Source organism: Rhea pennata, unplaced genomic scaffold (assembly GCF_028389875.1).
Source record: "Rhea pennata isolate bPtePen1 unplaced genomic scaffold, bPtePen1.pri scaffold_47, whole genome shotgun sequence".
In the NCBI taxonomy this organism is placed as follows: Eukaryota; Metazoa; Chordata; class Aves; order Rheiformes; family Rheidae; genus Rhea; species Rhea pennata.
This window is the reverse complement of record NW_026907686.1, coordinates 1,043,266-1,063,753: the sequence shown is the minus strand read 5'-3', so window position 1 is coordinate 1,063,753 and position 20,488 is coordinate 1,043,266. Positions and strand designations below refer to the sequence as shown.

General features: G+C 57.1%; 1 pseudogene; it reads right to left on the bottom strand.

The window, feature by feature from the left end:
- LOC134154872 (DNA polymerase epsilon catalytic subunit A-like) overlaps positions 1-19,445 on the bottom strand; it is a 78,962-nt pseudogene extending 59,517 nt beyond the window's left edge.
- Positions 19,446-20,488: the final 1,043 nt, after the last annotated feature.

Sequence of the window (20,488 nt, the reverse complement as noted above, 5' to 3'; positions counted from 1 at the left end):
GATGGGTCGTGGCCCTCGGGAGGAGAGTCCTCTGTTAGGATGGAACAGGCACCAAAAGGCTGGCCCATCTTCGAGGTCCCGTTGGACACCAGGGGATGCTCTGGGTGGGACAACTCTGAGGGTGCTCTTGAGAGGTTTGGCCCCTTCAGCAATAGGCCATGGCCTAGGGAGGCGGTGCCATGGCACAGGGATGCCACTTCCCAATGGCAGCATGGGAGCGGACTCTTGCCCTTTCTGCAGTGACCTGGGACAAGCCTGGGGCAGCGTGGGGCGCGTTGACACAGAGCAAGGGGCCGGCAGGTGTCCTGGGCCATGGCTCAGGCACGGCCCCGCAGCGGGAGGCGCAGCTGCCCTGGGGTGCTGGGCACAGGGGCTGCAGCAGGGCTGGCAGCCCCGGGACCTTGTGCCACGCCGACGCCGGGCCGGCAGACGGCTGGCAGGGAGGCTGCAGCGTGGCCCCGGGGCCCCCATGTCGCAGCACTGTGACCCGGCAACACAGTCACAATGCTCGCGGCACGAGCAGGGCTATAAGGCGCCCGCGCCCCTGCCGCTCTGCCAGGCTCCGCAGCCGGCTCGCAGCTGGCTGCCGCCCAGGGCCGAGGCTCTCTGCACGCTGTCCTTGGGCGCAGGCGCACCCACCGCCACGAGGGCAGCAGGGCTCTCGACGGCCACCCAGCGCGATGTTGTCGCAGGACGTGCGGGGGCACGGCTGCCTGCACTTCGGGCCGCCAAACGATGGACGTGCTCAGCAGCTGCACCTCCCTTTCGTATGGAGACCTCTTTGTGGCCTTCGTCTGACCTTACTCCCAGCTCTTGCTTTGCACCTTCTCTGCCCTACTTTGGTGCTCAGAGCACTCCCTGCCGTGCCTCGCAGGCTTGGAAAGTGCCTGTGTCTGCTGCTTCACTCCCTAACACTGCCTAACGCTGCCTCCTGTGCCGGCTGCCTCTTCCCCAACACAAATAGGCACGACCAACCCCTTCCTCCTGCAGCCCTTGACCCCTTCCAGCACCTGCTCTAAGACTGGGTCTTTGGCTTGCCTCAGCCTCAGAAAGACTGTGGATCCTCTTCCTCTTCCGCCTGGCACTCCTCCAAAGACGCACAGAGCAATACCAAGTGACAGCAAGGTTTTCACAGTGTTTTCACACTCAGGAAAGCAGAGGGAGGTCAGCATCTGCCAGCTCCAGGTCTCTTCTAAGCTGCCTCAGCTGAGCTGATGCAAAGGCAAGCAGGCTTTCTGCTTTTATTGCTGTACTCGTGTGGCGCTGCTGGGCACAGCTGGCCTGTGCATGCCTCCTGTGGGAAATGGAAGTGACCCCTGCCACCACTGTCAGCAGCCATTCTTCTGGGAGCGCAGACTGTGCCCAGGCATTTGCTCACGGGCAGGCAGCGCGCTGAAGCTCACAGCTGATTCAGCCCTTGTGCATCATCCGATCGTGGAAGGTCTTCTGTTGGAAGAGCTCGCTGGAGGCCCTCCGATCCAATCCGTGCTCCGAGCAGGCTCGGATTCAAAGCCAGATGTAACTTTGGTCTTTCAGAGACCGGAGCAAGCCCTTGGGAGCGGGAGAAGACCCCTCACACGCACCCCAAGCTCCGCAAGGGCTCCAGGCCTTTTCGGCTGGAGATCAGTGGAGAAAGTTAACTCGATGGCCCGCAAAGAGCAAGGGCATCCATTCTCAGAGCTGGAGACCCTTCCAAAGATCCCCATGCCTATCTGCTTTGGTGCCACATGCAGCACCCAGGAAATGCAGGCCATGCGATGCGAAGATGCTCCAAGTGCTCATCATCAGTGTCATAGGTCTCAGGCAACACTCTGGAGCACCCAGCCATCTGGTCTCCTGCAGGGCCCAGGAAAGAGTTTTTTCCCCCAGGCTCTATCAGGTCTGGTTTTTTCTTTTTTCTTTCTTTCTTTCTTTTTTCATTTTTTTTTTTATTTTGCCATGCTCTGGAGCCCCTAAAGTGGCTTCAGTTTGAGAGAGAGAGGAAAGGAGCTGGGCAGCGCTGGTGTGCCCCGGTGGGCGTGAGAAACGTCCCAGGGCTGGCCGGGACGCAGGCCTTGCTCACATGCGCAGGGAACAGCCGATCACCAGCTTTGGGGTCGGGAAGGAATTTTCCCCCAGCACAGATTGGCAGCAGTGCCTGGGGGTTTTTCGCCTTCCTCTGCAGCACTGAGCACGGCCCACTCCCAGGGCTCCTCGGAGCCCTTTCAGGCCACTGATTGCCTGCTCTTGCAGCACCAAGACACCAGCTGTGCCCTGCAGCTCTCTCGCTCTCTGCCCTGGGGCAAGCTCAGGCACTTCCATGCATTCCATATGCTTGGGCTGTTCTGCCTTGTGCAAAACAATGTGCGTTTGCAAAGGCTCCGAGCTTGATGCTGCATCAGGAAGCAGCTGCCGCTTGTCAGCTCTCTCTGCATGTAATAAAAGTGCAATGCTTGTAACCTCTGCTGGCTCTGCTGTGTGTTGTCGTGTGAGTCGTGGCTGTGGCCTGAGAGCTTTGTCGTGCAGCTGTGCTGTCAGGAAGCGCAGGTACCCTGCTGCCTGCAGGGTCTGTTGTGGGGCTTGCAGGGTTGCTCTGCACTGCAGGGAGTTTAGCCCAACTCCGCCCCAGTTGCATAACCGGGCTACGACACTGCGCACGTGTGCGGATTTATTTCGGGGCCCACATTGACTTTGGGGTTCGCTATTTCATTACTCTCCAACTTCAGACCTTCTTGTTGACTGTTTCTCACGGTTATTCTGTGGCTGGAAGCCACCGGATCTGTTCGCCGTTCTTTCTCACAGATTTCCACGACCTTGTTAGTTACTTATTCGTATTCCGCTTAACACAGCGGTAGTGTTCTAGACACCCAAAAGTTACAGCAGGGACCGTTCCCACCAAGTATCATGTAGTATGGATACAAAAGTTGCGACACAGACCGTTCCCACCAAGTATCACATAGTACGGATGCAGCACTCTGGGTCCCAGAGGCGAGGAGATCACTGATAGCGCCTTTTCCTGTCATCCTTCAGAAGGGCTACCAGGAATGGGAGACAAGCCCGCAGAGCTCTGTCCTCACCAAAGTCAAGGGCGTGACACAGTCACCAAGCAAGGTGTGCGATGTTGCGGTGTACGTAGCCCACAACCACCCCCCGCCTCCGCTCTACACCCCCGCACCCCGCACAGCCGAGGTGAGGCTCCAACCCTCCTTTCTCCCTTCTCTTCTCTTGTCTTGCTTGCTTTGGGTGGCCTCTTGGAGCAGTAGATGAGCAGCAGACTTTCTGCAAGGGCTTCCCAACTCCTCCTTCATCCAGATGGACCCAGCAAAGGAAGCTGTCGTGTGTGGTGGTCCCCGCTGCCTGCATGGGGACTCCTGTGTTCCCTCCTCCAGGCACAGCACTGTCCTTGGCTCCCGATGAGGCAACCATAGCTGCGTCCCAGACACATTGGGACTGCATGTTAGGTCACCTTTGCAGTGCTGTGCGGCAGGCTCAGCGGAGCTTGGGGAGCTTGGCACGTAGCACCGGGCAGGGCCCTGTGGCCTTAGCCAGGCAGGTGTGCCATGCTCTGCCTGCCCTGACAAGCGGCGTCAGGCCTCCGTGGTTTTGGATGTTCAGGGCAGAAGAGGGCACTCTCAGATCAGGTCAGGGGAAGCTCTGACATTGACCTCCTTGTTTGCCAGGGCTATTATTGCCAGTTGCAGCTTTTTGTAGCAGAGGGCAGGTCAGCTTTGTATTGCCCCAAAGCTTGCGGGAAACAGATTAAACCTTGCCAGACTCTGCAAGAGAGAAGCGGGAAGAAGAACGTGCCTTTGATGCTGGGCTACATCGCGGAGGAGAGGCACTCTGTCAGCTTTTCGTCTTTCAAGGCAACCGCATGACTTTGGTGGGTCACTTTCAGATGTGGCAGCTGCCCCAGGCCTGTTGCGTGGCCAGAGTGGAGATGGCCTGGTGCACTGGGGCAGGATCTTAGCTTTTTCAAGGAGTGCCATGAGAGAGAGGATGAGTTTGCAGTGGTTTTGGCCAAGTGCTTTTGAAATTACCACGCTGGTCTGTGGAAGAGCTTGGGCTGGCCTCGAGCATTGCCAGTGAGGACATGGCTTGCAGCCGCCACCCAGCATCACCTGGCCAGTGTGTCAGACCTGCTTGATGGCCTCTCTCGCACAGAGAGTCTCGGAGCCTTCCACTGTCCCCAGAAGTCTTCTCACAGAGATGTTCAGCCAGATGAATCCCCTCTCGGTGGCAACAGTGAGGCCACATCTGGAATGCAGTGCCCTGTGCAGGGACCATGAGAGCTGCCAGTAAGCTGGAGCAAGTGCAGCACAGCCTGTGAAGATGGTCAGGGCTGGGGAACACAACCTAGGAGGAAAGGCTGAAGGAGCTGCGTTTGCTCTGTCTCGGGAAAGGATAATGAAGGGGGATCTAAGACAGTGATCCAGCACCCGGAGGAGGCTATGGAGGCAGACTCTTCTTAGAGGTGCTCAGTGAAGGCACGAGAGGCAGCTGGCCTGAGGTGCCCCTGGGGCAATTAGGACTGGTAGAAAGGAAACTATTCTTGTGCCTGAGAGTGGTGCAGCCCTGGGAGAGGCAGCAGAGAGGCGGGAGCCCTGTGTCCTTGGAGAGGTTCAAAACATAGCTGGACAAGGTCCTGAGCAGCCTGCTTTACGTGGAGTTAGCCCTGCCTAGAGCAGAGGGGTGGACTAGAGGCCTGCAAACCTCCTGCCCACCTCAGGCTTTCAGCAATCTGTGATCAAAAGCAGCAAGAACCCGTGGAGAAATGACTTTGAAGGCACAATGCTTCTTGCTCTTGCACTGAAGCAGATCGGAGCTTTCAGGAGGCAGGTGACTTGGGGATAGTGGTGACCCTGGTGTGAGGACACAGCACTGGAGTTTTTCCCTGCCACTGCCATTCTCAACAGGATTTGGTCGTTTCCAAAGAGCAAAGGTTGGCTCAAGCCTGTTGGGTACATGGCACAGCAGCTCTGCCCTGTGTGCTGCCTGCAGAACCAGCTCCAGATTCAGCAAAGTGCTGCCAGGGGGTGCTTTCCACAGCAGTGCAAAGTCACAGCTTGCATGTCCCTGTGTGAATAGGCATGTGTACGTGGTGGTATGAGCACAGGTGTGAACCTGTGTGCACTGTCCCAGTGTGTGTGTGTGTGCCCCCTGTGTGCACGCGTGTGCAAATGCATGTGTGCACAGCTGCACGTGACTCTCCATGAGAATGCATGTGGTCTCATCTCCATGTGCATACGCTTGCGTGTCCCTGTGTCAAAGCATAGCTCTGCCTTCCTACAAATAGCATCATCTCTGCTGGTTGCTTCGTAGGGCGGGAGCACCTTCTGCATCCTTGCGTGGGTGGAGGTCAGCCCTGCGCAGACGATAGAGAGCTGCGCTGAGGTGAGGTGGGCCTGGGAAGAGGAATGGAGAGGATGGCGGGTTACAGAGATGTGTGGAGCTGCCAGCAGAGACCCCCAGGACAGTCAGTGTGGAGCTGCACGTGGACGTGATGTTGGTGCCTGTAGCTCTCCTCTGCCGCTACCAGTTTGTGGCAGGGATCCGCCTGCCTGCCTTGACTTGGGCACTGTTTGCGGGCTGCTGAGTGAGGGATCACGGGAGGGGAGATGTGTGGAGACTGAGCGGAGCTTGCTGGCGGATGCAGAGACGTGGGGAATCCTAGTGAGCACAGCTGCCCCTGGCTCAGTTCCCGTGCAAGGAAATGGAGAAGAAGGTTGACTGCCTACTCCGGAGGACACACCAAGGAAAGCCATGCTAGAGTAGGGCCACCGCAGGCACGCTTAACAGCGGCTTACCCCAGGCAGCTTGCAAGGGCTGGCACTTATGCAGACATGGGGAAGCACATGGGGTGCCCCGTCCCCTCTGCAGCCGCGGCGCAGGACTACCAGGTGCATGTCCTGTTCTCATCATGTCCCCCATGACCCTGCAGGGGCTAACAGTTTGCAGTGCTGTATGCAGCTGCGACCATGACTGCACCCCTGGCGACATGGACATGTTGGGCCACAGAGAGCTGGGCATGCGCAGGGACAAGTGATCTGTGCAGCACTGCACACTGGGCAGGATCCCATTTGCCAGGAAGTTCAGCGTTGTGTGTTCGTCCTCACAGGGCAGAAGACAGGGCGCTGCGTGCCCAATGCTGGCGGCACCGAGAAGAGCTCTGAAATGCTGGCTTGGTGTCCAGCAGAGGAAGCGAGTGTAGGGCAAGGGCGCCAAAGATGGGTCGTGGCCCTCGGGAGGAGAGTCCTCTGTTAGGATGGAACAGGCACCAAAAGGCTGGCCCATCTTCGAGGTCCCGTTGGACACCAGGGGATGCTCTGGGTGGGACAACTCTGAGGGTGCTCTTGAGAGGTTTGGCCCCTTCAGCAATAGGCCATGGCCTAGGGAGGCGGTGCCATGGCACAGGGATGCCACTTCCCAATGGCAGCATGGGAGCGGACTCTTGCCCTTTCTGCAGTGACCTGGGACAAGCCTGGGGCAGCGTGGGGCGCGTTGACACAGAGCAAGGGGCCGGCAGGTGTCCTGGGCCATGGCTCAGGCACGGCCCCGCAGCGGGAGGCGCAGCTGCCCTGGGGTGCTGGGCACAGGGGCTGCAGCAGGGCTGGCAGCCCCGGGACCTTGTGCCACGCCGACGCCGGGCCGGCAGACGGCTGGCAGGGAGGCTGCAGCGTGGCCCCGGGGCCCCCATGTCGCAGCACTGTGACCCGGCAACACAGTCACAATGCTCGCGGCACGAGCAGGGCTATAAGGCGCCCGCGCCCCTGCCGCTCTGCCAGGCTCCGCAGCCGGCTCGCAGCTGGCTGCCGCCCAGGGCCGAGGCTCTCTGCACGCTGTCCTTGGGCGCAGGCGCACCCACCGCCACGAGGGCAGCAGGGCTCTCGACGGCCACCCAGCGCGATGTTGTCGCAGGACGTGCGGGGGCACGGCTGCCTGCACTTCGGGCCGCCAAACGATGGACGTGCTCAGCAGCTGCACCTCCCTTTCGTATGGAGACCTCTTTGTGGCCTTCGTCTGACCTTACTCCCAGCTCTTGCTTTGCACCTTCTCTGCCCTACTTTGGTGCTCAGAGCACTCCCTGCCGTGCCTCGCAGGCTTGGAAAGTGCCTGTGTCTGCTGCTTCACTCCCTAACACTGCCTAACGCTGCCTCCTGTGCCGGCTGCCTCTTCCCCAACACAAATAGGCACGACCAACCCCTTCCTCCTGCAGCCCTTGACCCCTTCCAGCACCTGCTCTAAGACTGGGTCTTTGGCTTGCCTCAGCCTCAGAAAGACTGTGGATCCTCTTCCTCTTCCGCCTGGCACTCCTCCAAAGACGCACAGAGCAATACCAAGTGACAGCAAGGTTTTCACAGTGTTTTCACACTCAGGAAAGCAGAGGGAGGTCAGCATCTGCCAGCTCCAGGTCTCTTCTAAGCTGCCTCAGCTGAGCTGATGCAAAGGCAAGCAGGCTTTCTGCTTTTATTGCTGTACTCGTGTGGCGCTGCTGGGCACAGCTGGCCTGTGCATGCCTCCTGTGGGAAATGGAAGTGACCCCTGCCACCACTGTCAGCAGCCATTCTTCTGGGAGCGCAGACTGTGCCCAGGCATTTGCTCACGGGCAGGCAGCGCGCTGAAGCTCACAGCTGATTCAGCCCTTGTGCATCATCCGATCGTGGAAGGTCTTCTGTTGGAAGAGCTCGCTGGAGGCCCTCCGATCCAATCCGTGCTCCGAGCAGGCTCGGATTCAAAGCCAGATGTAACTTTGGTCTTTCAGAGACCGGAGCAAGCCCTTGGGAGCGGGAGAAGACCCCTCACACGCACCCCAAGCTCCGCAAGGGCTCCAGGCCTTTTCGGCTGGAGATCAGTGGAGAAAGTTAACTCGATGGCCCGCAAAGAGCAAGGGCATCCATTCTCAGAGCTGGAGACCCTTCCAAAGATCCCCATGCCTATCTGCTTTGGTGCCACATGCAGCACCCAGGAAATGCAGGCCATGCGATGCGAAGATGCTCCAAGTGCTCATCATCAGTGTCATAGGTCTCAGGCAACACTCTGGAGCACCCAGCCATCTGGTCTCCTGCAGGGCCCAGGAAAGAGTTTTTTCCCCCAGGCTCTATCAGGTCTGGTTTTTTCTTTTTTCTTTCTTTCTTTCTTTTTTCATTTTTTTTTTTATTTTGCCATGCTCTGGAGCCCCTAAAGTGGCTTCAGTTTGAGAGAGAGAGGAAAGGAGCTGGGCAGCGCTGGTGTGCCCCGGTGGGCGTGAGAAACGTCCCAGGGCTGGCCGGGACGCAGGCCTTGCTCACATGCGCAGGGAACAGCCGATCACCAGCTTTGGGGTCGGGAAGGAATTTTCCCCCAGCACAGATTGGCAGCAGTGCCTGGGGGTTTTTCGCCTTCCTCTGCAGCACTGAGCACGGCCCACTCCCAGGGCTCCTCGGAGCCCTTTCAGGCCACTGATTGCCTGCTCTTGCAGCACCAAGACACCAGCTGTGCCCTGCAGCTCTCTCGCTCTCTGCCCTGGGGCAAGCTCAGGCACTTCCATGCATTCCATATGCTTGGGCTGTTCTGCCTTGTGCAAAACAATGTGCGTTTGCAAAGGCTCCGAGCTTGATGCTGCATCAGGAAGCAGCTGCCGCTTGTCAGCTCTCTCTGCATGTAATAAAAGTGCAATGCTTGTAACCTCTGCTGGCTCTGCTGTGTGTTGTCGTGTGAGTCGTGGCTGTGGCCTGAGAGCTTTGTCGTGCAGCTGTGCTGTCAGGAAGCGCAGGTACCCTGCTGCCTGCAGGGTCTGTTGTGGGGCTTGCAGGGTTGCTCTGCACTGCAGGGAGTTTAGCCCAACTCCGCCCCAGTTGCATAACCGGGCTACGACACTGCGCACGTGTGCGGATTTATTTCGGGGCCCACATTGACTTTGGGGTTCGCTATTTCATTACTCTCCAACTTCAGACCTTCTTGTTGACTGTTTCTCACGGTTATTCTGTGGCTGGAAGCCACCGGATCTGTTCGCCGTTCTTTCTCACAGATTTCCACGACCTTGTTAGTTACTTATTCGTATTCCGCTTAACACAGCGGTAGTGTTCTAGACACCCAAAAGTTACAGCAGGGACCGTTCCCACCAAGTATCATGTAGTATGGATACAAAAGTTGCGACACAGACCGTTCCCACCAAGTATCACATAGTACGGATGCAGCACTCTGGGTCCCAGAGGCGAGGAGATCACTGATAGCGCCTTTTCCTGTCATCCTTCAGAAGGGCTACCAGGAATGGGAGACAAGCCCGCAGAGCTCTGTCCTCACCAAAGTCAAGGGCGTGACACAGTCACCAAGCAAGGTGTGCGATGTTGCGGTGTACGTAGCCCACAACCACCCCCCGCCTCCGCTCTACACCCCCGCACCCCGCACAGCCGAGGTGAGGCTCCAACCCTCCTTTCTCCCTTCTCTTCTCTTGTCTTGCTTGCTTTGGGTGGCCTCTTGGAGCAGTAGATGAGCAGCAGACTTTCTGCAAGGGCTTCCCAACTCCTCCTTCATCCAGATGGACCCAGCAAAGGAAGCTGTCGTGTGTGGTGGTCCCCGCTGCCTGCATGGGGACTCCTGTGTTCCCTCCTCCAGGCACAGCACTGTCCTTGGCTCCCGATGAGGCAACCATAGCTGCGTCCCAGACACATTGGGACTGCATGTTAGGTCACCTTTGCAGTGCTGTGCGGCAGGCTCAGCGGAGCTTGGGGAGCTTGGCACGTAGCACCGGGCAGGGCCCTGTGGCCTTAGCCAGGCAGGTGTGCCATGCTCTGCCTGCCCTGACAAGCGGCGTCAGGCCTCCGTGGTTTTGGATGTTCAGGGCAGAAGAGGGCACTCTCAGATCAGGTCAGGGGAAGCTCTGACATTGACCTCCTTGTTTGCCAGGGCTATTATTGCCAGTTGCAGCTTTTTGTAGCAGAGGGCAGGTCAGCTTTGTATTGCCCCAAAGCTTGCGGGAAACAGATTAAACCTTGCCAGACTCTGCAAGAGAGAAGCGGGAAGAAGAACGTGCCTTTGATGCTGGGCTACATCGCGGAGGAGAGGCACTCTGTCAGCTTTTCGTCTTTCAAGGCAACCGCATGACTTTGGTGGGTCACTTTCAGATGTGGCAGCTGCCCCAGGCCTGTTGCGTGGCCAGAGTGGAGATGGCCTGGTGCACTGGGGCAGGATCTTAGCTTTTTCAAGGAGTGCCATGAGAGAGAGGATGAGTTTGCAGTGGTTTTGGCCAAGTGCTTTTGAAATTACCACGCTGGTCTGTGGAAGAGCTTGGGCTGGCCTCGAGCATTGCCAGTGAGGACATGGCTTGCAGCCGCCACCCAGCATCACCTGGCCAGTGTGTCAGACCTGCTTGATGGCCTCTCTCGCACAGAGAGTCTCGGAGCCTTCCACTGTCCCCAGAAGTCTTCTCACAGAGATGTTGAGCCAGATGAATCCCCTCTCGGTGGCAACAGTGAGGCCACATCTGGAATGCAGTGCCCTGTGCAGGGACCATGAGAGCTGCCAGTAAGCTGGAGCAAGTGCAGCACAGCCTGTGAAGATGGTCAGGGCTGGGGAACACAACCTAGGAGGAAAGGCTGAAGGAGCTGCGTTTGCTCTGTCTCGGGAAAGGATAATGAAGGGGGATCTAAGACAGTGATCCAGCACCCGGAGGAGGCTATGGAGGCAGACTCTTCTTAGAGGTGCTCAGTGAAGGCACGAGAGGCAGCTGGCCTGAGGTGCCCCTGGGGCAATTAGGACTGGTAGAAAGGAAACTATTCTTGTGCCTGAGAGTGGTGCAGCCCTGGGAGAGGCAGCAGAGAGGCGGGAGCCCTGTGTCCTTGGAGAGGTTCAAAACATAGCTGGACAAGGTCCTGAGCAGCCTGCTTTACGTGGAGTTAGCCCTGCCTAGAGCAGAGGGGTGGACTAGAGGCCTGCAAACCTCCTGCCCACCTCAGGCTTTCAGCAATCTGTGATCAAAAGCAGCAAGAACCCGTGGAGAAATGACTTTGAAGGCAGAATGCTTCTTGCTCTTGCACTGAAGCAGATCGGAGCTTTCAGGAGGCAGGTGATTTGGGGATAGTGGTGACCCTGGTGTGAGGACACAGCGCTGGAGTTTTTCCCTGCCACTGCCATTCTCGACAGGATTTGGTCGTTTCCAAAGAGCAAAGGTATAGACAGCAGCAGACAGGGCATCCCCAGGTGCCCCATAACACAGAAAGCCCCAGTCCCAAGCCCTTCTGTTCCCTTCTAGTCCTCCAAGGCCTTGCAACAGGCACTGACTCTCAAAATCCACTCACAGCCCAGGACCTACTCACTTACCACCTCCTAGAAATAGCGAGCATGCACTCTCACAGGGGCTGATCAGGCCAGCGCTTGCCTCTCGCGTGTGCCTCAACTTTCATGAAAATGAAATCGCAGAACAGAGGGAACATAATGCATGCCAAACAGAGGTAGGATGTATGTGCTCATCACCACTGCCTTGACTCCAGCTACTCCGAGCAATGCAGCTAGAGCTACATGGGGCTCCTCACAACCACCAAAAGTGCAGACAAAATCCAGCACCTTCCACCTTGCCAGGGTCAGTAGTGTCAGCACCTAACCACACCACACCTAGCACACTGATGGCTACACGTGGCTGCTTGCTTATTTCCTTGCTGCAGCACAGAAAGGTCACACTACAGCAGGATGGTGGGGTAACTTGCAGACACTGCACCTGGAAGAAAGAGAAACCTGGGCTGCGCATCCCTCGCAGGACACTTTTCCTTGCTGCTCCCATTCAAAGGCATTCTTCCAAACAGATCTCCTACAGGAAGGATTCAGCCCCTTGACAGTCAGCTCCTAAGAACATATCTGCCCTTCTCCAGAGACCACCACACCACAAGGCCTTCACTCCTTCAAAGAGCTTCCAGCAGGCCAATGCCCAGCCAGCAAGTTGCATCTCCCACAACGTCCTCTCCTCTCAGCAAACACTGCTGCAGACCAAAGCTCTCATGAACCACAGGAAAAGAGAACAATGGAGGGAAAATGCAGGCTTGCTTCACATTGTAGAGCAAGGAGAAACACTCCCTGGCCTTTAGGCAGCCTCCATGCTGCAGATCCCGGAAAGCGCTTAGCAACCCCAAGGCCTGAACCTCAGTGCATCAAAGGCAGCAGGCTGCCAGCAACTCTGGCCCATGATACCAGGGCGGCCTAGGCCTGGCGAGCATATTCACACCCTCACCTTGAGGCACTCCCCAGCTCCCTAGTCTGGCAGCACTCCCCACGCACAGCACCACTCTCTCCAGCTATCTCCTCCCATGCTGAGCACCAAAACCAGCCCGCCCACACAGCCCCCCACAGGGCACCCCTGCGCTGTGACACCCTGCATCCACCTCTGCTCGCCTCACACAGGGTTGCCAGCAAACACGCACCTCTGCATCAGCAACATGCAGGGCACCCCAAGTGCCCCACAACACAGCAGGCCCAACTCTCCAGCTCTTCAGTTCCCTTCTAGTCCTCCAAGGCTCTGCAACAGGCACTGCCTCTCAGCATCCACTCACAGTCCTATACCTGGTCACTTCCCATCTCCAGGAAGCAGAGGAGCGCTCTCACAAGGACTGATCAGGCTACCTCTTGCCATTCGTTTGTGCCTCAACTTCCCTGAACAAGAAATCTCTTTGAAAATGTGGACCATACCTGTTTGGGGGTGACATTCCTTCTGTCTCCTCCAACAGTCTTTGCAACCATTCTCCAGGGACTGCATACTCGGACAGAAAAACACCAACCTCCAATGTGTTACAGTTCCAAATGTGTCGTAAAAGCAGGTGGACACCTGAAAGACAGCGACAGCATTCAGACCATGCAGGAAAATCTCACAAGCTCCCTACTGTTTTGACAGGGGGGATTTCTAAAGCACACACACACACTCTGGGAATAACAGATTACTAGCACCACTGCATACACCACCACTAGATTTATTCAGTAGTTTAAAAAGTCTAGTTGGACTCCCTAGATGACCAGTGGTAGGCTGCAAGCTTCTGCTTAGCAACTTAGCAAATGCAAAGTCAAACTCCATGTCCGTGTTCACCAGAGAACATCACCCACATTTTAAACGTAGCAGTACAAACTCAGGATGACAGAGTGGACTAGAATTTGTGTCAGATGATGGGGAACATCTACTTCTGCTTGATTAATTAGTTGCCTTTCACTACTGCTGTAGAGCTCTGCAGGGGTCAATCCCTCCTCTGGGCACACGCAGCAAACCCAGGAGTCACCTCACCACCAGCATCCAGGCCATGTAGCTTCTCCCGACCAGTCAGCTGCTCACAGAGAGGTGACCTCGTGAGTCCAAACTCCCAGCACATGCCTGCTGCTGGCCGATGGGCTTCAGGGACAGAACTTTCCTCAAAATAACTTCCCCAGCCACGAACCACTGCTGCCCTGGCAGGCATTCAGACAAAAGAGACCTCACACTCGACGCCCGTGACTAACTGCCTGCTGCTGGTGTATCGGGGACTCAGGAAGACGGGACCTCACAGTCCCCTGCGCAGCCAGGTCTCCGTCACTGGCCGAGAAGCCTCTAAGGCAGCAATCACCTCACTAGGGCTTCCTCAGCCAGGAGACGAATCCTGGCTGATCAGCTGCTCGGGCAGAAATGATCTCAAAAACACATCCCAGCACGGACCTGCTGCTGCCCTATCCACTGCTCCGCTGGGACAAGCCACAGCCACGCCTCCCCCCTCCAGCTGGCCTATCAGGAACGCGGGCAGAAGTGACCTCAGCAGCAGCAGCTGAGCCCTGGGCCTCCTCCAGGCCTGCCAGCTACCTACAGAGCCTTGATGGACACGGGGCGTTTTCTGATACAGCCCTTTAAACACTAGGGACCTCACTGCCCACCCTGTTGCTGCCTGCAGCTCCCCCTGCCTTTTCCCAAGGCCGAGCCAGCTCCCGAATGGCCTCCCTGATTCACAGCAGCAAAGCACCCATTACATAGCAGTTGCAGCCCCCCCAAAAAAAGATCAGCTTTAGCCTAGGCAGTCTCTATATGTAGCAAGAGGAGCAGTGCTTCATGTCCCAGGCAGAGGGAGAAGCCTTCCTGCATCTCAGAAGTCTACTTCCTTCGCAAATGCTGAACAAACCCAGCAAATCCTCTACACATCAAGCACAACAAGCACCCTCCGATGTTATGTGCTGACAATGTCAGACATGGGGAAGGACTCTGTCCAGGATATTTTAATTGCTGAGTTTGAAACTGGTCGTTCGTCAACTTCCAAGGCCCCTGGACAGCAAAACACCTCACAGCTAACAGAACTCTTCTGCAAACACCCTTCAGTCTGCTCCCAGGGTCACAGGTCCTGGAGCAAACCAAGAGGCATGGAGCAAGCACGATGACTTGCGCACGAGACCTCGCGAGGACACCAGCAACCTGCTCTCACTTTGCCCTGCAGCTCCCAAACACAGCTCTCAGCAGCACCTGGGGGCTGCAGGGGCAGCACCAGATCAGGGAAGCACCTGAAAATGCATCTTGTACCCACAACACAGGCAAAGCTCCCTGCACCCAAACGCCACCGAGCCGCCCCGGCCCAGCTGCTCGGGGCAGGCCGGCACGCCTGGCTCGCAGGTCAGTTCCCCTCGGTGACAGGGCGCTGGGTCCCCTGCTCACAGCCCCAACAGCCCCTTCGGGAGCTCCTGCAGGAAAGCAGCCCCCTCGCCAGCACCGCTGCCCCTGCCCCCCGGCAGCCCCCGGCTCTTGTGCCTCTTCTCCTGGCGGAACTGTGGCTGTTGTGTCTGCTACCGAGGCCTACCAGCAGACACCAGGGCCTCCTTGTCTCTCCCTTGCCCCTCTGGGGACTCTGAGCGGTGTCACCCCGTTGTCCTGCCCTCAGCATTGCGCACGCTGAACCTGCACATAGGCCCCAGGAGGAGCCCTGGGCAACGCAGCAGGGAAAGGATCTCCTGTCCCAGCGGCTCCATGGCTGTACTTGGCTTTTTTGTTTGAGAAAACACCTCAAGGGTTTACATGTCACCAGAGCCCCCTGCACATTTCCTTTGCCTACCTGTAATCAGTGATTACAGTTTTCTGCTCTAATTAGATCTGGGTGAGTTGTTGTTGCTAAAATGGCCCTCAGTGGGATCCATTAATGCTCTATAAAACTTTGGGATCTACTGCTGACTTTGACTTCTTGAGTTTTGTTCTGTCTCCTCTCAGTAGGTGCGATTCACGGACTCAGCACCAAGAACACCAAGAGGCTCACTGAAATGCAGAAAGCCCTGATGAACCACATCTTCTGTACAAAAGTCTGGAAAACATTGATGCAAGCCCCTAGCGAAGAGGAATTTTCTGGGCACTCAGAGCAATGCAGGCAGGACCCAGGGATATTGAGGAAAACCCATCCCAGCCATACGAAACCAAATGCTCTCCCCAGAGAACTTTCTTAGCCTTCGGGCTGGGAGTAGGAGAGGACATGGGGGCACAGCCACGTCCCAGACTTGCCTCCATCAGGCCTTCAGCTCCAGAAGGTGTCATAGCTTCAGGTGAGTTCTCTCAGGCAACACTTCCCATGCCTCTAGTGCATGGAGAAGACTGGGTAGGCACACAGGAGGCAAGGCAGAGAAAGGACAGAGATGCCAGCAGGTAGAGTTGGGCTCCCTGCGTCACAGATGACTAGAGGCTGACTAAGCAAGCTAACTCCTTCTGTAGGGACTTGGAAAAGCACATCTCTGGCAGTATTTAAGGTGGGTGGAGTCTCCCTTCTGCAAGACTTGCCCCAGCACTCTGCAGAGACTAGGAAGGGCAAGCAGGAAGGTTGGCTGTAGGGACGCTCGCAAGCTTTGGCAGCTGCTGAGCTGGGGGCTGCTCTTACGAATTCCTGAATGAGTCCAAATGCAGGCCCTGAGGCATTGCACTGCCTCGTCGGCTCTGCACCAGAGCCCGGACAGCAGCGTTGCAGTATGAGGGGTGTCCTGAGAAGCCTCGAATCCTCAAATGTGGGAGATCCAGGTGCCAGGGCTGTACAGACCATGGGAGAGCAAGGGTGCCAGTGCGGATCCAGAGTGTTCGGGCTGCACAGATCCCTGGAGGAGCCAGGGTGCTGGTGTGGGGAAGGGCAGGGGGCTGAGGAGTGTACCCAGGGGAGAAGCAGAGCCCCAGGGGGACACTGAAAAGCCCAAGGACCATCTGAAGCCCAGAGATGAGACTTGGCTGTCCTCAGGCTCACACAGAAGGAATGGTTCATGGGAAATGGGAAAACTTCCCCAGATTGGCTACGCGGCCTGGCCCATGACTCTGGCCCACAGAGTCTGGCAGGGACGAGGGTCCTGGGTAAAGGCCTCTGGATGATGTGTGTTTGCTCTTTTCTGGCATATCCTCTCTGTCTTAAGCACCGCAGAGCGAGAAACCTTGCCGAAGACTTTCCAAATCTAAGACCCTGCTTTGGTGCCTAAAGCAGGAAGGTTATGTCCTGTCCCTTATTCTCCTACACCCTACTTTGCATAAAAGAGCGATGCACAGCAGCAACCAGTTTTGAGGCTCACCAAAGCATCTCAGCCTGTGGCCACCCCTTGTGCTTTCTCATCCCACCTGACTTTGATCCTGTAAAAATGCCAAACCCCAAACCAACCCTAGGAGATTTGCCTAGTGCAGCAGCCAGGGAGTGCAGGAGCCCAGAAGTGACCTCTCCAGTTCCCTACTTCAGGTATTTCCCTGACTTTGGCACCATCTGGAGATATTCTTGAAGGATTTATCAGAAAGTTTGGGAAAATAACTGGGGAAGGGAGGTGACTGCTTTCTAGGAGGGGAGAGGAAATCTCTCTGTTCTCTCCCTAGCGGTGCCATCTCCATGGCAACGACATAGTGAACCCCCAGATGACACGAGCTGAGGTCACAGCGGGATGTGCTGCATCACAGGGAGGTCTCCGTGGTGTCCTGGGTGGGGGCCCTCACTTCCCTGCAAGGCCCAGGCACTGCTGGGCACTGCTCCCACACTCCCTACCACTGCCCTTTGTAGTGGCTCCATGGCAAGACTGGAGACAGCAGTTAATGGGGCTGTGCTGGGACCCGTCGCTGACATGCAGAGGAACAGGAGCACGATGAAAAGGGGTTAGGTTTAGCTCAGCTGGTTAGAGCGGGGTGCCAATAATACCAAGGTTGTCGGTTCGATCCCTGTATGGGCCACTCATTTGAGGGTTGGACTAGATGACCTCCAGAGGTCCCTTCCAACCTTAACGATCCTATGAAAAGGAGTTTTGGGCGAAGAGAAGAACGTCCCGCCTCTTGCGCTGCAGAAGTGAGCCGAAGGCAAAGGGGCAAGCAAGGAGGACTGCTGGATGGACACCATCAGCCTGGACCACAGTTCCTTGTTCCCAAGGCTCCTGCAGCCCTCCACTGAGGGTAAGGGCTTCGGGTACTTCTTCCTGAGATGTTGCACAAAGATTGGTAACTGAATCCAAGGCTGTGGGTGTGTCTGGACAGGGCTGGGTGCTGCCGCAAGAGTCATCACTGAGGGTCCCATCTGGCTTAGTGGACTGCCAGGACTCCTGGGTCATGGGGCGGGAGATGCCCTGAGACTCAAGGCTTCTGTGGGGCCAGCTCCATTGCCTTTTCGGGTGTGTGTGGGGGGGTATGGGAATTCATGGCAGGTTTCCCTGGGATTGGGTCTTCATTTGCAGTCTGACCCTGAGAGGAATTCGGGTCCTACATCCCAGAGGCTGGGGTATCCTACCACTCTCATGGGGCTCTCAAGAGCCTGCTGGGAATGTCCATATACAATAAGGAAACCACCTTGTAATAACCCCACATCCTCTGCATGTTTGAGAGAACCTCTGTTCCTTTCATGCTTTAAAGTTGCCACAGCATGTTTTGTGGTCAGAGAATCCATCTCGAGAAGGTCATAGCCCGTGTCCTTGTGCAAATTAGACTCGAATGTCTACATGCAAAAGAAAGCCTAATTGGGAGAGCACTTTGGAAATGGGTGGAGGCACAGTTCCCACTGCCAGAGTCCTGACTGACGCAAGGATTTTTCTCTGGGCAGTGCTGGGGTGAGCCCAACAAAGCCATTTCCTCCCGCCCTCTCACGACCCCACACCTCCTCTTTCTAGTACCAGCAAGCCCAGAGCTGGTCTCCCCCTTGCTGCCCTGTGCCCCCATGGGGCTCCTCAGCCCTCTGGAGTGACCCCTCGGGGCACAGCCCAGCCCCACACAGAGCAGCCCCTGCTTGGCCACAACCCAGCCCTGCCACGCGCAGCGGGAGGGCTGCCAAGCCCTGGGCTACCCTGGGGAAGGGGCCGGGGGGGCAGAAGGGGCGAGAGGACACTGCCCTGCCCGAGGGCAGCAGCATGTTGCCCGCAGGCTCCAGCACCCCAGCCATTCCCAGGGCCCCATCGCCTGCACGAGGGCTGGCCCAGCACAGGCCAAAGGGCTGCCCTCCAAGCCCAGCATGGCCCCCAGGCTGCAGGGCAGCGAGGAGCCCCGCGGGGCCCCTGTGGCAGAGCGGCCGGGCCCGGGGCCCCGCACTGCCCGGGCACCCGGCGCCGGGCTGCCCCGAGGCGCCGCCGCGCCCCACGCTGCCGCCCACAAGATGGCGCCGTCCCGCGGGGGAGGGGGCGGAGCTGGCTGCCAGGGCGGGAGGGTGCAGTGTTGCCATGGCATCGCCTGAGTGCAGCGCTGCTATTGGCTGTCATGAGGAGGAGGGCGGGGATGGGTTTGAGTGATGGCTCTCACAGCCAATCGGAGTCCAGAGCGGGAAAAGGGCAAGAGAAGGGAGAGGTGCAAGAGGGGAGGGAGCGAAGGGGGCGGGAGTGAGAGCGGGTGCGAGCGGGGCTGGTGGGGGCTGCGGGTGCATTCTGATGCCGGCGGGTGCCCGCTCGCTGGGAAAGGGGCAGCGGTGCTGGCAAGGGGGCTGCTTTCCTGCAGGAGCTCCCGAAGGTGCTGCTGGGGCTGTGAGCAGGGCCAGCAGCAGGTCCGCGCTGGGATGTGTTTTTGAGATCATTTCTGCCCGAGCAGCTGATCAGCCAGGATTCGTCTCCTGGCTGAGGAAGCCCTAGTGAGGTGATTGCTGCCTTAGAGGCTTCTTGGCCAGTGACGGAGACCTGGCTGCGCAGGGGACTGTGAGGTCCCGTCTTCCTGAGTCCCCGATACACCAGCAGCAGGCAGTTAGTCACGGGCGTCAAGTGTGAGGTCTCTTTTGTCCGAGTGCCTGCCAGGGCAGCAGTAGTTCGTGGCTGGGGAAGTTATTTTGAGGAAAGTTCTGTCCCTGAAGCCCATCGGCCAGCAGCAGGCATGTGCTGGGAGTTTGGACTCACAAGGTCACCTCTCTGTGAGCAGCTGACTGGTCAGGAGAACACACACGGCCTGGATGCTGGTGGTGAGGTGAGTCCTGAGTTTGTTGCATGTGCCCAGAGGAGGGATTGACCCCTGCAGAGCTCTACAGCAATATGGAAATGCAACTACTCAGTCAAGCAGAAGTAGATGTTCCATACCATCTGACACAAATTCTGTTCGACTCCATCATCCTGTGTTAGTACTGCTACGTTTAAAATGTGGATGATGTTCTCTGGTGAACATGGACATGGAGTTTGACCTTGCACTTCCTGTGAAGTAGAAATTCCCCCTGTAGAGACAGCAGGGAGGTTGTGAGATTTTCCTGCAAGATCTAAATGCTGTCGCTGTCTTTCAGGTGTCCACCTGCTTTTATGACACATTTGGAAGTGTAACGCGTTAGAGGTCTCTGAGTTTCTGTCCGAGTATGCAGTCACTGGAGAAGGAGTGCAAAGGGTGTTGGAGGAGACAGAAGGAACGTCATCCCCCCAAAGTTATGGTCCCCGTTTTCAAAGAGATTTTGTTTTCATGGAAGTTGAGGCACAAGCAGGAGGCAGGAGCTGTCCTGCTCAGCCCTTGTGGGAGCCCTTGCTCTGTGCTTTCTGGAGGTGGTAAGTGAGCAGGCCCTGGGCTGTGAGTGGATGTTGAGGGGCAGTGCCAGTTGCAAGGCCTTGGAGGACTAGAAGGGAGTTGAAGGATGGAGAATCGGGCTTTGTGTGTTGTGGGGCACTTAGGGGTGCCCTGCCTGCTTTCATATGTGGTACAGTGCCGTGTGTGTTGCTGATGCAGTTGTGCATGTTGGCTGGCAACTCCATTTTAGAGGCGAGGGGCGATGGATGCAGTTTGCATCACTCTAAAAGCGTGGCCTGTGGTGGGGCTTGGTGGTTGGTAGCTGTAGTGTCTTGGTGCTTGGCATGGGGGAATGTAGCTGGAGGGAGAAGTACAGTGCAGGGGGAGTGCTGCCAGGTTGGGGAGCTGGGGAGCCCTGTGAGCTAAGGAGGTGTTTGCTCAAAGGCCCCAGGCTGCCATGGTGTCATGGGCCAGAGATGCTGGCAGACTGCTGCCTTCGGTGCCCTGAGGTCCAGGCCTTGAGCTTGCTAAGCTCTTGCCAGGATGTGCAGGTAGGATGCTGCCTAAAGGGCACGGAGTGTTTCTTCTTGTTCTGAGATGAGAACGAAGCCTGCTTTTTCCTTCCTTGCCTCTTGTTTGCTTTTCCTAATGAGATCTTTTATCTGT